Source organism: Passer domesticus, chromosome 4 (assembly GCF_036417665.1).
Source record: "Passer domesticus isolate bPasDom1 chromosome 4, bPasDom1.hap1, whole genome shotgun sequence".
Classification (NCBI taxonomy): Eukaryota; Metazoa; Chordata; class Aves; order Passeriformes; family Passeridae; genus Passer; species Passer domesticus.
This window is the reverse complement of record NC_087477.1, coordinates 64,957,282-64,969,441: the sequence shown is the minus strand read 5'-3', so window position 1 is coordinate 64,969,441 and position 12,160 is coordinate 64,957,282.

Below are 12,160 nucleotides of genomic sequence, written 5' to 3'. Positions count from 1 at the left end.
AATTTGATGGTATTCCATGTCAGTTCCTTGTATTGTCCAAAGCACTGTAAAATATGCAGTGTTTGTTACTCTTTTCAAAGACCAAGTTTAAAGAAATGAACTGGAGTGTAATAGAAAGTGATATTTTGAATACTATCTATCTCAACAGCAGAGAAGCCAGAATTAATTCTCTAATCTTCAAAATAATTTGTTAAACTTCTACCAGCTCAAAATGGTGAAGGATAAATGTGGAAAAAATGTTCTGAGATAATGTACTTCAAATGACATATCCTTACAAAAGGATAAATATAAAAAAGGATTTTTAAAATTGAGAAATCAATGCATTCTTTTGCAATGACTGTAAAGTTATATCCTTCGGTATTACTTTGCACAGTTTCAAATTGTTTCGAGACATAGACTGTTTAGAAATACATCAGTTTCCAAAGAAAATCTTGGTTCTGAAATGAAAGCACTTGCAAAAGACATACATAACTTTAAAAGGAATCAGTGAAACACAAGGAACCTATAGACAAGTTTTCTTTATTGTGCATAAAAAATTGTGTTATAAAATAAAAGTAAATTAAGTGTTTTTATAATATTTTTGATACTTGCATTAAAAGAAAAAAAATAATATTTTAGCCGTTGCAACGCATTGTTTAGACATTAGTCATTCTAAGTGCATCATTCAAGTGGGCACCGAGGGTACTACACTGAGACCACTCCTAGCCAGGAAAGAGATTCTATGAAATTTTTCAGTAGAATATAAATGTTTATACTCTAGTTCTGGTCAGATCCAAATTTACATTTTCCTTTTATATTCTACAGATGCAAACTTTTGACCTTGCAAAGAAAGAAATGTTTCTCCATTTCTTTTTGTGCAAACTGGTTTATCAGGCTATGGCAGATCAGATGCCAAATTTCATCTAACAAATACTAGGATTTCATTAGTAGACAGGAATACATAATATGCTTTGGGATACTTGGAAAGGAAATTACTACTTAGCTAATAAATGTTATTAAATTGTTCCTGATTTTAGTTGTATATATTTTAATTCCCCTAAATATTCCAGAATGCATGAACATAAGTCATATTTCCTCTAACTTATTTGTACATGTTATTATTATTTCAAAAGCAGTTCTAAGAACACATGCAACATATGTTTTCTGCTTCTGACCAGCCGATCTTTTGTAGTTTGCAAACTTGGTACCCTGTGTTTAAAACTGCTATTTCGCTGAACATAAAACATCTGCACAGGGCTGAAAACAACTTCTGTTGCATAAATGCAGACACACTGAGAAAATTCTTAAACAAGAAAAGAAGGAATAGGAGAAATTGTTCCATGCAAGAGGAATTTTTCCATTCCAGCCCACTGGGAGATGCATGCCAGCTACCAGCCTGGGGTTTCTGACACAGGATGAGGTAGGATGCTGCTTTCCAGATCCACAACAAGCCTGTCCAGCCTGCCCCCAGGGGGGCTCAATGGCCCCTGACAACCTGGAGTGGAGAGCAAACCCAATCAAGGAAGTTGACAATGGCACATCGTATTCTTCTTCCGCTCTATCTTCAGCATCTTATGCTGCATAAATGTGCATAAACCGCGACTGTGTGTACATCCAACTTGTCTAAAGTCAGAGACATGAAGTCTAGAAACCACAAAGAACTTCAAATATCACTACATTAAATGTATTTCCACAGAAATCGGGAGAAACAACTACTTCTGTAAATAAATTTTGCAATTCAATAATTATAATGTGAATTTTACCATATAATTAAAACAAAAAATCAAATAGGTAAAATATAGGATTTTTAGAATTTAAAAAAATTTCTATAATATAATTCACCTGCTTGTATACATGCAGAGTGATACTTAAGTGATACTTAAGTACTACCTAAGACCTGACCAGAAACTTAGGGTCCCTGCTACATGCAGTGGTTATGGTTGCAGAAATTTTAAGCATTTATGTTGAAATCAGAGAAAGTGAGGTAAAGTTCTTAGGATTACAGTAAGAAAAGTAACACAAAACAAAACAAAATGAGGGAGATGTATATTATTTTCCTACCTTGTAATTCTCTTCTGAACAAAGTTCTATCTCACAATATTTGCAATGCTTTTCATTTACCATAGAGAAGAAACTTGAAGCCATATTTTCAGAATTTCTTGGTTCTTTAATTTCATTTTAAATTGATTGAACTTGTGCTTTGAATGTATCTTAATGTATTAAAATGTTTAGAGAGATAAAAACCAAGTTCATTCTTTTGCATGCTTGACAAACAAAACTGACAATTTTTTTTCTTAATTTTGGTTTACATCTCTACTTAAAAACACAAGAAAGGGAAAAACTATTGCAACCTAATTTCAAGGGTCTTTGTGGAAATGCGTTTGTAAATCTAGGAAATGTTTTGATGTTATAATAGCAGTTTTTAAAAAGATTTTTATAAAAATACTACAAATTAATTACTTTTATATGAAATGTAGTTTTGATTAATAAATGGTAAATAAGGTCCAGTTTAAAAAATCTTGAAAAACCAGACAAAAAGATAACAAAAAAAATATAGTATATGCAGTGGGAAAAACAATAATTATATTTAATTAACACAGGTGGAAAAACTTAAAACTGTGTTAAGAATTTATCTGGTTTTACCTGTTTACAGCTCAAATTCAACTTTAACATTCTCACAAAATAGAACCAAGTAATTTAAATTAGTATGTAAGTATGAAGAAAGTAAATAAAGCTTTTTACATGGTTTAATAGAATTAAATAAAATATAATTCCATTAAAATTATTATTTACTAAAGTATTTTTCATAGTTTCTTGTCAGTCATCTGACAATATTAAAAAGAAAAGTTGACTCTCCCTTAAAAGGTACCAATTTGAATTTCAAAATCATAGAGTTACTTCATAATTGCTTGAAGTTAGAACATTATTTCAGTTACCAGCAATCAGCTGTTTAAAAATAGTGTCCCTAAATCATAGATCTATATTTTTTCTGGGCCATTTTCCCCTTAAAACTGACTTGACATTTAAAACATCAGCTTTTTCACAGTGTGCTTCCCATCTGCAATTATGCTGCAGCCCACTCAGCTCTGTCCTTGCAAGAGCAATAAACCCATTAAAAAAAACACCTGCAGATGGATAAAATGGACAGCTATCCACCACACACACAAAAAAAGAGAAAAAGATAGAAACAACAAAAGAAAAAAAGTTGTTTTAAATAACCAGACATTCTTGCAGACATCCATTACACCGTAGGGTGGGGAGTATAGTATTTGTACAAGAAAGGCATTTTGCATACTGAAGTCTCTTCCCTCTTTGGGAAATTATAGGCACCAACAATAATCAACCTCTCTTTCATATAAGATTGCTAACATAGTGGAAGCAGTCATTTAATATTATCTCACATGCTTTGTTTGTAACATGGAAGAACAAATCAGTGAGAGTGCTTGCGTCCTTTGTCATAACTGGATAAAACCTTATGTTAGGGAATGAGGATAAAAAGCCTGGGTTACCTTGCTTGTAGATTTTACTTGGATGGTAACCATTTCAAACGCTCTAAAATTCTTCATGGATCATGGCAGATGTGTTTGTGTTTGTTATTTACGTACAAATTTTATGCTCACTCAGTTTCTAGCATGACTGCTAATTTACGGTGGCATACAGAGGGAATGAGAGCAACAAAACCTGCAGTGTGTTCTGGGACTGTGTCTGTTCTGTGTCTGCACTAGTTGTGGTGCCTGGACCAGCTTGTTTAAAGTTTGTTTAAATTCTCATATTCCAGAGAGCCAACATTTGTGTAACTTGTATGAAGACATAACCTCCACTTTACCTTCTTGATTCTGCATTGATTTGCAAACCTCATCATGCAATTTGTGAATTCATATAAAAATGGGAAAAAATGGAAAAAATCTGAAAATGTGGTTCCAAGGAAATTTACATATATACAAGTCTTTTCATGAGCAATGCAAATTGTCAACTTTTGTTTAATTGATTCTGTGCTTTCTATTTGCATTCACCTACACTGAAGAAGCTTTAATATTTTCAGTTGCTGTGGAGATTATAACATCTTTCTTTTGCATATCCTCATGCATTTATTATTATACAACAACAAGAATAACAACAATAGTAGTGCAGTACAATCATGCTAAAGCCTTTACCTCAAAGGAAATATTTTGTGCATCTCTCATCCAGTTACCAAATGAGAATTTTCATAAAATCTGTAGAAATTTAGGCTGAAATGTGTTTGTAATTCACATTCAAGACCTGAAAGGTAGAACCTGAAAGACAAGATGTGGTGCATAGGAAATAAGAAACTAGTTTAAACTGAAAAGACACTATACATCAATTTTGTTTTCTACTCAAAAGTTTTAAAACCACATCTGACTTTATTAACATCTCGAAGAAAACTTTCATTGCAAGCTAAAATATTAAAGAAGAACATCCCTAAAGTGCTGCTGAATAAGCATGAATTTTCTTGCTCTAAGTTGCTTGTCTAATTCAGAAGGTGGTGGCAGACAGCCAAACTTCTTTCCTAGATGTTAAGACTATGCCATAAAGTATCCTTAATGTAGTTTTCAACTCTTCTGTTTATCTCCCTGGGGATAAAAGAACCTACTGTTTTGAAGTGTCAGATTTTATACTGTGTTGCAGTGAGTTATTTTTATTTATCTTCCATTCTATATTTTTTCTGAGGCATATGTAAAAGTAATCTTCAAAGAGCTATTCCTACAATTTCAGCTTTTTTCATTTTTAAGCTTTGTTTTGAAGAACCATCCAGAAAGAAAAAATAAAAATACATAGCTTATGTCCTGGTAATTATACTCAGACTACACGTATCTTTTGTTCATCATTTTTTTTCACCTCTGGAAGACAAAAGGAATCTGCCATTCTAAATCAGATTTTAAATGGTACTGCACACTACTTAGGAACAGAAGAAGTTGCATTTAACTATAGCTTCCTTCCTACACTGTGTAGATAAGAAGTATCCTTGTTGTTTCCTGTTTAATTGCCTGTAAAGGTTCGAGGATACTGAGATGGCCTAAGGCCAAGTCTCTCCCATGCTTAGGTTCTCCCCAATCCAGCAGCAGATGTAGAGCTGCCAGCAGTGAGGAAAGAATTGCAATGTCCTGACTGCATGCCATAAAACCTGGTGATGCACACAGTATGCAAGTGTTTCCAGGAAATATATGACTGGCAAAATGCCCTTTTGTGATCCCCTATCATTAAAAATGACAGATACGTTGCACACAGGTAGGCAGTTCTAATGTGATGTCCTTGAGGAGTTGCTCTTTGGCAAGAAAATCCTCTAGGGACCTCAAGCCCAAACCGAAAAAAAAAAAAAAAACCTCAGCAAAAAGTCCTTCCTACTCAACTTTAATGAACCAAGAAACATGATTTCTTAAAATTTGGATTTCCTTGAGAGCCATGAGGCTGAATTTCCATAAGTCATTAATGCAGGAATTGTCTAAATATAAATATAAAGTAGAAATTTTAGCTGATTATACAGCAGAGGCCTGCAAATCTCTTTAAGATATATTTAATCTGAAGTACTACTGAAAACAAAGAGAATTCCTCTCAGAAATGTTCATAGATGAATCTAAGGACCCATAAAGTGGTTTGCAGAAGGAAATTGTAGTCTTTCTCTAGAAGTCAGAGTAGAAAACCAGTGTCTGATTCATCAGTGACTTTCTTTCAACTCTGAATTGGCAGCATGGATATGATACTTGAATAAGTAGATTTCTTCACTCATTTATAGGCATGTATTTAAGTGTATGTAGCAGAGCAGGAATAGAAGCACAGATCTTGGCCTTACCTTCATAAAGCTGGTTCAGGGAAAAAAGTAGGGCAGAGAAATTTTGGGAAATGTTGTTAAAATATAGAAGGAATAAAAGGTGGGAAAATACAGATTTTTCTGTAGCAATTGTTAGGGCCTGTGGTGGAGCTATTATAAGGTAGGATATAATACTATCTCTTCCTATTTAGCCTTCTTATGTACATACATTTTTAAAATTTCACTTTACTGTCTCTTAAATGTGCACAGATATTCAAAAGTAGAGTTATTTTAAGCATTTTTTTTATATTTTATAAACAGTGTAATTAGAAAGAGATGTAATTAGAAGACTTTATCTAAAATCTGAAATTACAACCACGTCCTTCATTCTTGAACTTGATGAAGCACACTAGCACTCACTGCAGAGAAGACTGAGAAGCTGAACTCTGCTTTGTAATAATAAATTATTAAACTGTCCCCTTGCAGCTCTTCTAGATATTGGTGGTAATGATTATCAATCTTTTCTGGGTTAATATAATTTCCCTTCATGAAAATGGCTTATGTTTCTAGCATTTTTATTTTTATGCATTTTGCTAGTTCCATAATTTCTGAAAATTCTTCCCTCATTTGCTATTTTAATCTATGCTATTCCCTACTGTGTCATTGTACTTCTCTCTACTCCTGTGCCATGCTGTCCTCAGGCTAACATGAATAGCATTATGTACATCTCTGAGGTTAGATGCAAATCTAGACTAACATCTTCTTGTGAACATGGCCTGTAACATCTCTCTTTTGTCTGTTCAAAATGTTCAGATATGGAAAACTGGGAAAAACTTAATGCCAGTTGCTGTACTACAAGAAATAATGCATATTCTCATGCCTAAAGGCATTTAGGGACCAAGCCTCAGTTGGTGCTTAGAGGATGGGATGGAGAACACAGCACTGCTTGTGGTTATAGGGAAAGCATTGGGAAGCAGTCATTTCAAACACACTGAAACCACAAAGATGGAGAGCCAAAGCCTGGTCTTAGTTAAGAAGTAGTGTGGAACCACTTGCATCTGAAGTTTCTATCGAAGGTACTAGTTCACAGATTCATGTGGACAAAAATGTCCTGATACAATCCACAGCAAAACATGTCATTCAGTCACTGTTGGGAGGGACTCTCAGGGAAGGTTGTGCCCCAAAGGAAGCGAGGTTGGCAGCAAGGCAGCTGGAGTAGTTGCCTCACCTGCAAGGTGTCAACATGTTGAACAAGGAAAGTCAGGGTCACACTTAAGTCTGGAAAGAGGTATCAGGACCAGTCTGAGGCCAGTGGTAATTCAGCACGTCTATTGTGATGAGTCAAAGTCATATCAGGAAGTCATGTCCATGTCTGGGTCAGGGAGGTAAAGTACCAGGTTCAGGTGTAAACATTCCAGCTGTGGTGCAGCTCAGGATCAAGCTGCAGAGACGCTGACTAAACAAGGCTCCTATGGAAAAAGCAATTAAAAACCTTGTTTCTATCTCACTTCCCAAAAGCTCTTAGTGAGGAAGCTGACATTGGCTTTGGCCAGCTGAAGTCCTTCATTTATCTTAACTAAACTTATGGAACTGGACATGCATTCTGGACTCTGTCAGGAAGAGTTTTAACCTCTGTTGAGTCAGTGGATTTTTTAGTAAATCATGGGATGTTTTATCAAGTCTAGACAGTATCATTTGTATATCTGAAGAAAACAGATACATATCTAAGTACAGCCAGAGTAACTCCTGGATAAAAGTTAATAAAATCAGCTTTGGGACAAGACAGTAAAACTGCCTGAACTCCCCAGAAGAACTGAAGGGAGAACAAGTTAACTGAGTTAACAGGATTGTCCACGATGAATATCTGGGGGTAGTCGCTGAGAGTCCAGTCCTGAAATGTGTTCTGTGAAAGAAAGGACATTATTTCTCATGGATGGGTGCTTTTATCGGAATCTCAAAATAGAAATGCAGCATGAAGCATGAAATCCTGACTGCCATCTTGTAAGAAGCAGGTGTCAAATCAGCTGTTTGAGAAGAAATATTCTTATGAGGTAATCTTGACATGCTCAAATTAAATGTGATTTTTCCCTTTAGTTTATTCATCTGTGTCTTTATAAAATTTATTACTCTATTATCTCTTCTAGCTGGTATGAATAAATTGTGCCTTTTTACATTTGTCATAACCAGGATGTCATTTAATATTCTTCCCCTTAGGATATGAGGAATAACTTGGGATACAGAAGCAAACAAACAAGCATTCAAAGAGCTACCACAGGAATTTCACTGTATCAAAAGCAAGGAGTATCATCAGTGCTAGCTGCATGTATAGGGAGAAAAAGAGTTATAATTTTTTTATCAGGTTTTTTTTTAATCACTAAGGAGATTTTGGAGTTCATCCATGACTTTTTGGGTGAGTTAAGGGTGACTTTGCACTCTTGCCAAGTAATTTTTAACTTTTTCTTAAAGAAAAAAATATCCAGAAATAATTTCATTATGATAAGACATAGGTCTTTCTTGCACTATGTTTTTCATCTTTTTTATTCATTCATTACTGTAATATTTCCAGAGAAAAATTAAGTGCATAGTCTCCTATATTTTTCTGAGAATCTAGGGATCACAGAGAAAGTTCTGGTTCATCTTTCTTCAAAAGCAGACCTACTTCTTAACCTGCAATTACTGCATCTCAAAAAAAGTAATCCGTTTAGAATATTTCAGTGGCATACATGAATGTATGAGGCAAAAGGGGACTGAGGTTATTAAAAAAATATTTTGAATCCTTTAGAACATAAGAATTGTGTAATCTTAGTCCAAAGTGTTCTAACTCTGTTCAAAATAATTAGGAAAATGCTGTCTACAGGATAAGTCTGGATTAATATATATTAAGGGTAAATAATAAATGGTTGTCATGGTAAATCCTTCATTTTTCTTTCCCCCAAGAAAAATCACATATGAAAAATATGGGCAAGTAAAAGAGTTCCATTTAAGAAACCCTATTTGGAGCCTAAAGTAAATCAGTAATGGCGTCACTTTTTGATATTTCTCCCTCTTTGTGACATACACCTATCTAGTTAGAAACCTGAAACAGAAAAATTTGAGTTCTGTGCTCAATTACAAATAACCAGCGTGATTTTAGTACACAAGGTAAATTATTCACAACCAGTTTGTATGGTTTCAGACAGCACAAACAAAGAAAAAAAATCATCAAATGTACATTCTCTCAGCTCTAGAAAGAATTTCAGTGTTTCTGGACATGTTACAAGTACAAGGTAACATTTTTGCTAGCATTTCTTTACTTCAATTTATATTAATATAAGCATGAAAATGCAAATTTTAAAAATTGGAGCTTGTAAAGGGTTAAAATGTAATAGACATTGAGGAAGAACAAGCTTGAAGAAATAATATACTGGGGCATACTCTTCTCTTGGGTTGACTAGTACAGACAGAGCTGTATCTAGAGCCATCATCCTTGGCATCAGGGCCTCTTCTAGGCTGGCACTGAGGCTCTCACACTCCATGGCACATACTTGGCTCTTAGTCTTCGTTGTGGTTGTTTACACTTGATAATGCATTCTGTAGAGTGCTGTTTTCAGTTTGTATAGTGAATGGAAACCTTCATTGCATGAATGTTTATGCCTACAAAGCCAGTGTCTGCAAATATATAAGCCATGTGAATTTTTAAGCCACTTTGACAATTATATTTCCTCCAATAGGAAGGAAATTATGAACTTTTTGCCTTGACTAGACATCATATATGTTGTGTGTCTAGACATTTTATTTATTGGTTTCCTTCATCAATTTAAATGAAAAAGTAGTTTTAAGCAAGAAAATAATATTAAGCAGCCTTTAATGAATTTTAATTACTCTTTAAACAAACCACAGTGGTGAAATTCATGAAAATTTCATTTCAGAATCACAGTTCTGAATATGTGCAAACAACACTAAGTCTCAAGCACATACTAAGGTTATTTTAAATTTGGAAGGTCATAGACAAGTGGATAGCTCCCATTTAAATATTCAAAACTATTAACAGGTAATATAATGTTTGGTATCTCATTTTCTATCTCAAAAACATAATGTACATCTAGATGAAAATAAAAAGGCAAATACCTGCCTAAAAAATGAAAGAAAATATTTCCAGTGATATCACTGGAAAACAGTTGTTTAGTGGATCTGTCAGAATATATAGGATTTAGGAAGAATGTGTTCTGAAGAGCAGACGGTTGTGTGTACCCTAGGTTATTCTCAGCTCAGTCTTTTTCATAATTCTGTCCAAGAAAGTGGGATATATTTTCATCTCAGGGGCATCAGTATATATTCAGATATACCATTTTACTCTGTGCTTCTATGCCCAATTTACACTGGTATTACTGTAAGTCTTGGAGTGTGATTCCCATCTTACATAAAGTGTCAAGCACAAAATTTGTAAAACAAAATTGAAAAGCAATGAAGAAAGCCAAGATGAACTCAGAAATATGTGTTAAATGAACTCAGTAATCAAACTGTGAGACATATTCAACATATGTTGAATTAATTTATTCTGAATTCTTTTTCCTTATTCTGAGAGACATTTTTTTCCATCAGCTCTGGTGCAGATGATTTACTATAGACTTATACAGAAAAATTCATAACAGTGAGGTTTTTCTTGTTCTCGGTACTATATTTACAATTTTTTACAGAAACATATTATAATATACATGCCAGAAAAATTCTAAGAAAAAGTAATATGATATGTTATAGTGGGATGTATTCGCTCATACATCTTGAGCCCTGTGAGGACATTAATCTGAACTCTTCAGTCACAAATGGCTCTAGGCCTAATTTTATTTCTGTACCAAGCTGTAAGGTGGTGATTCATAAATTTTTGATTTTTTGATTTGGAGCAGTTATCTTTCAATATCCTCATAGACCTCACAGAATTTGGAAATGTAGCAAACCCTCCTTCTCTCAATGACTAGACCTCTATACCTAACTTTTGTCTAGTCCAGCTGTGATTCTATCTGTAGCCTCTAAATACTAAAATATTCCTTGTGACTTGAATGTCTAGATTAGTTTTGTGGGCTTTGCAGAACACAGGAGTAAATGGAGGTCTTTGTCCCAAAATGTATGCTGTTTCTAACCTTTAAAATACTTTTTATAATAACCTACTGTCACAGCCAAAATATAGCCCACAATAAAGCTGTTGTAATGTCAAACAGCAGTCCTAAATTTAATTTGCCTTTGCTAATTTGGCAACAAACCTATTCTCTTTCTCCCAAGACTAAATGCAATTGTACTGTCAATACTAACTATAGCATCAGTGGCTCATGGTGGAGAAAATCTTGAGCCACTCCTTACCAGTTTTGAGTTCTGGCTATTGCATAATGATGAACTGACAATTTTCATGCCGTTGTGTGTATGCACATCTATTCTTAAACCAGGTCTGTCTCTGTTCTTAGTAGTCATTTTCTGGCAAAAACCCAGTGAGAGGTTGCCCACACATCCCATTCTGGCTTCAGACATTTAGCACCATGAAGACGTCTTCCTAACAATCTATAATTTTAAATGCAAACCTCACTTCAACCTCAACCACTGTGATTCATTCTAATCTAATATTAGTACTAATATTTCCCCTGAAAGGGCCTCCATGCAGGTCTGCCAAAGCTGTGGAAGAAACCAAAGACAATGATTCCCTCAGTTTCAGGGTCTTTGAGTCACTACTTGTGCTCAAGAGTAGTATCAGAGATTGTATTCAAACTAGGATGTAAAATAGAGCCATAGTTCAGTGTTTTGGGGGTACAATTTAAGCTCTGGAAAAAGTGCAGAAAATTCAGTGCATTATGGCCTTCCCTTTTACTCCCAACTCAGCCAGCCTTAGTTATCTACTGAATTAGGAATAATTTTTCATTTTTGCAGGTGAACTCTCACTCTTTCTTTGATAGGGATGGAAACTGTTGATGGTGCTGAATGCAGAGGCAGACACATCCATTCCACATTGTCTTCAAGGGCTGCTAGGTGGCTTACCAGTTGACAGTGTAGTGTCTTCCCTGCCATTTGGTTACGCAAGAGTTCAACAGAACTGCAGCTGGCATGCTGCATGCAGCTGTTTAGGCGTCTGCAAGCCCTCGCTTCAGGAGCAGCTTTGGAACGGCACAACCTAGACCTCAAATTCCAGTTTACTGGTATTACACTAGTATAAGCTTCAGTACTTCCATCTCTGGGAGAATAGAAGGTACCCCATATAAGTTCTTGTTTTTCTTCATCTGCAGTTGTGAGACACTTAAAAATTTGAACTCTAAATTTTGAATGTTGGGTTTTATTTCCCACCTTAAAAAGTGAGGTGTTTGAAAACTACAATAAAGTACAAAAATAGTCTGAGATCATTTTTATTTCTAATTCTTGTTATACAAATAGTGGTCAAATACTGGAATCATCTGC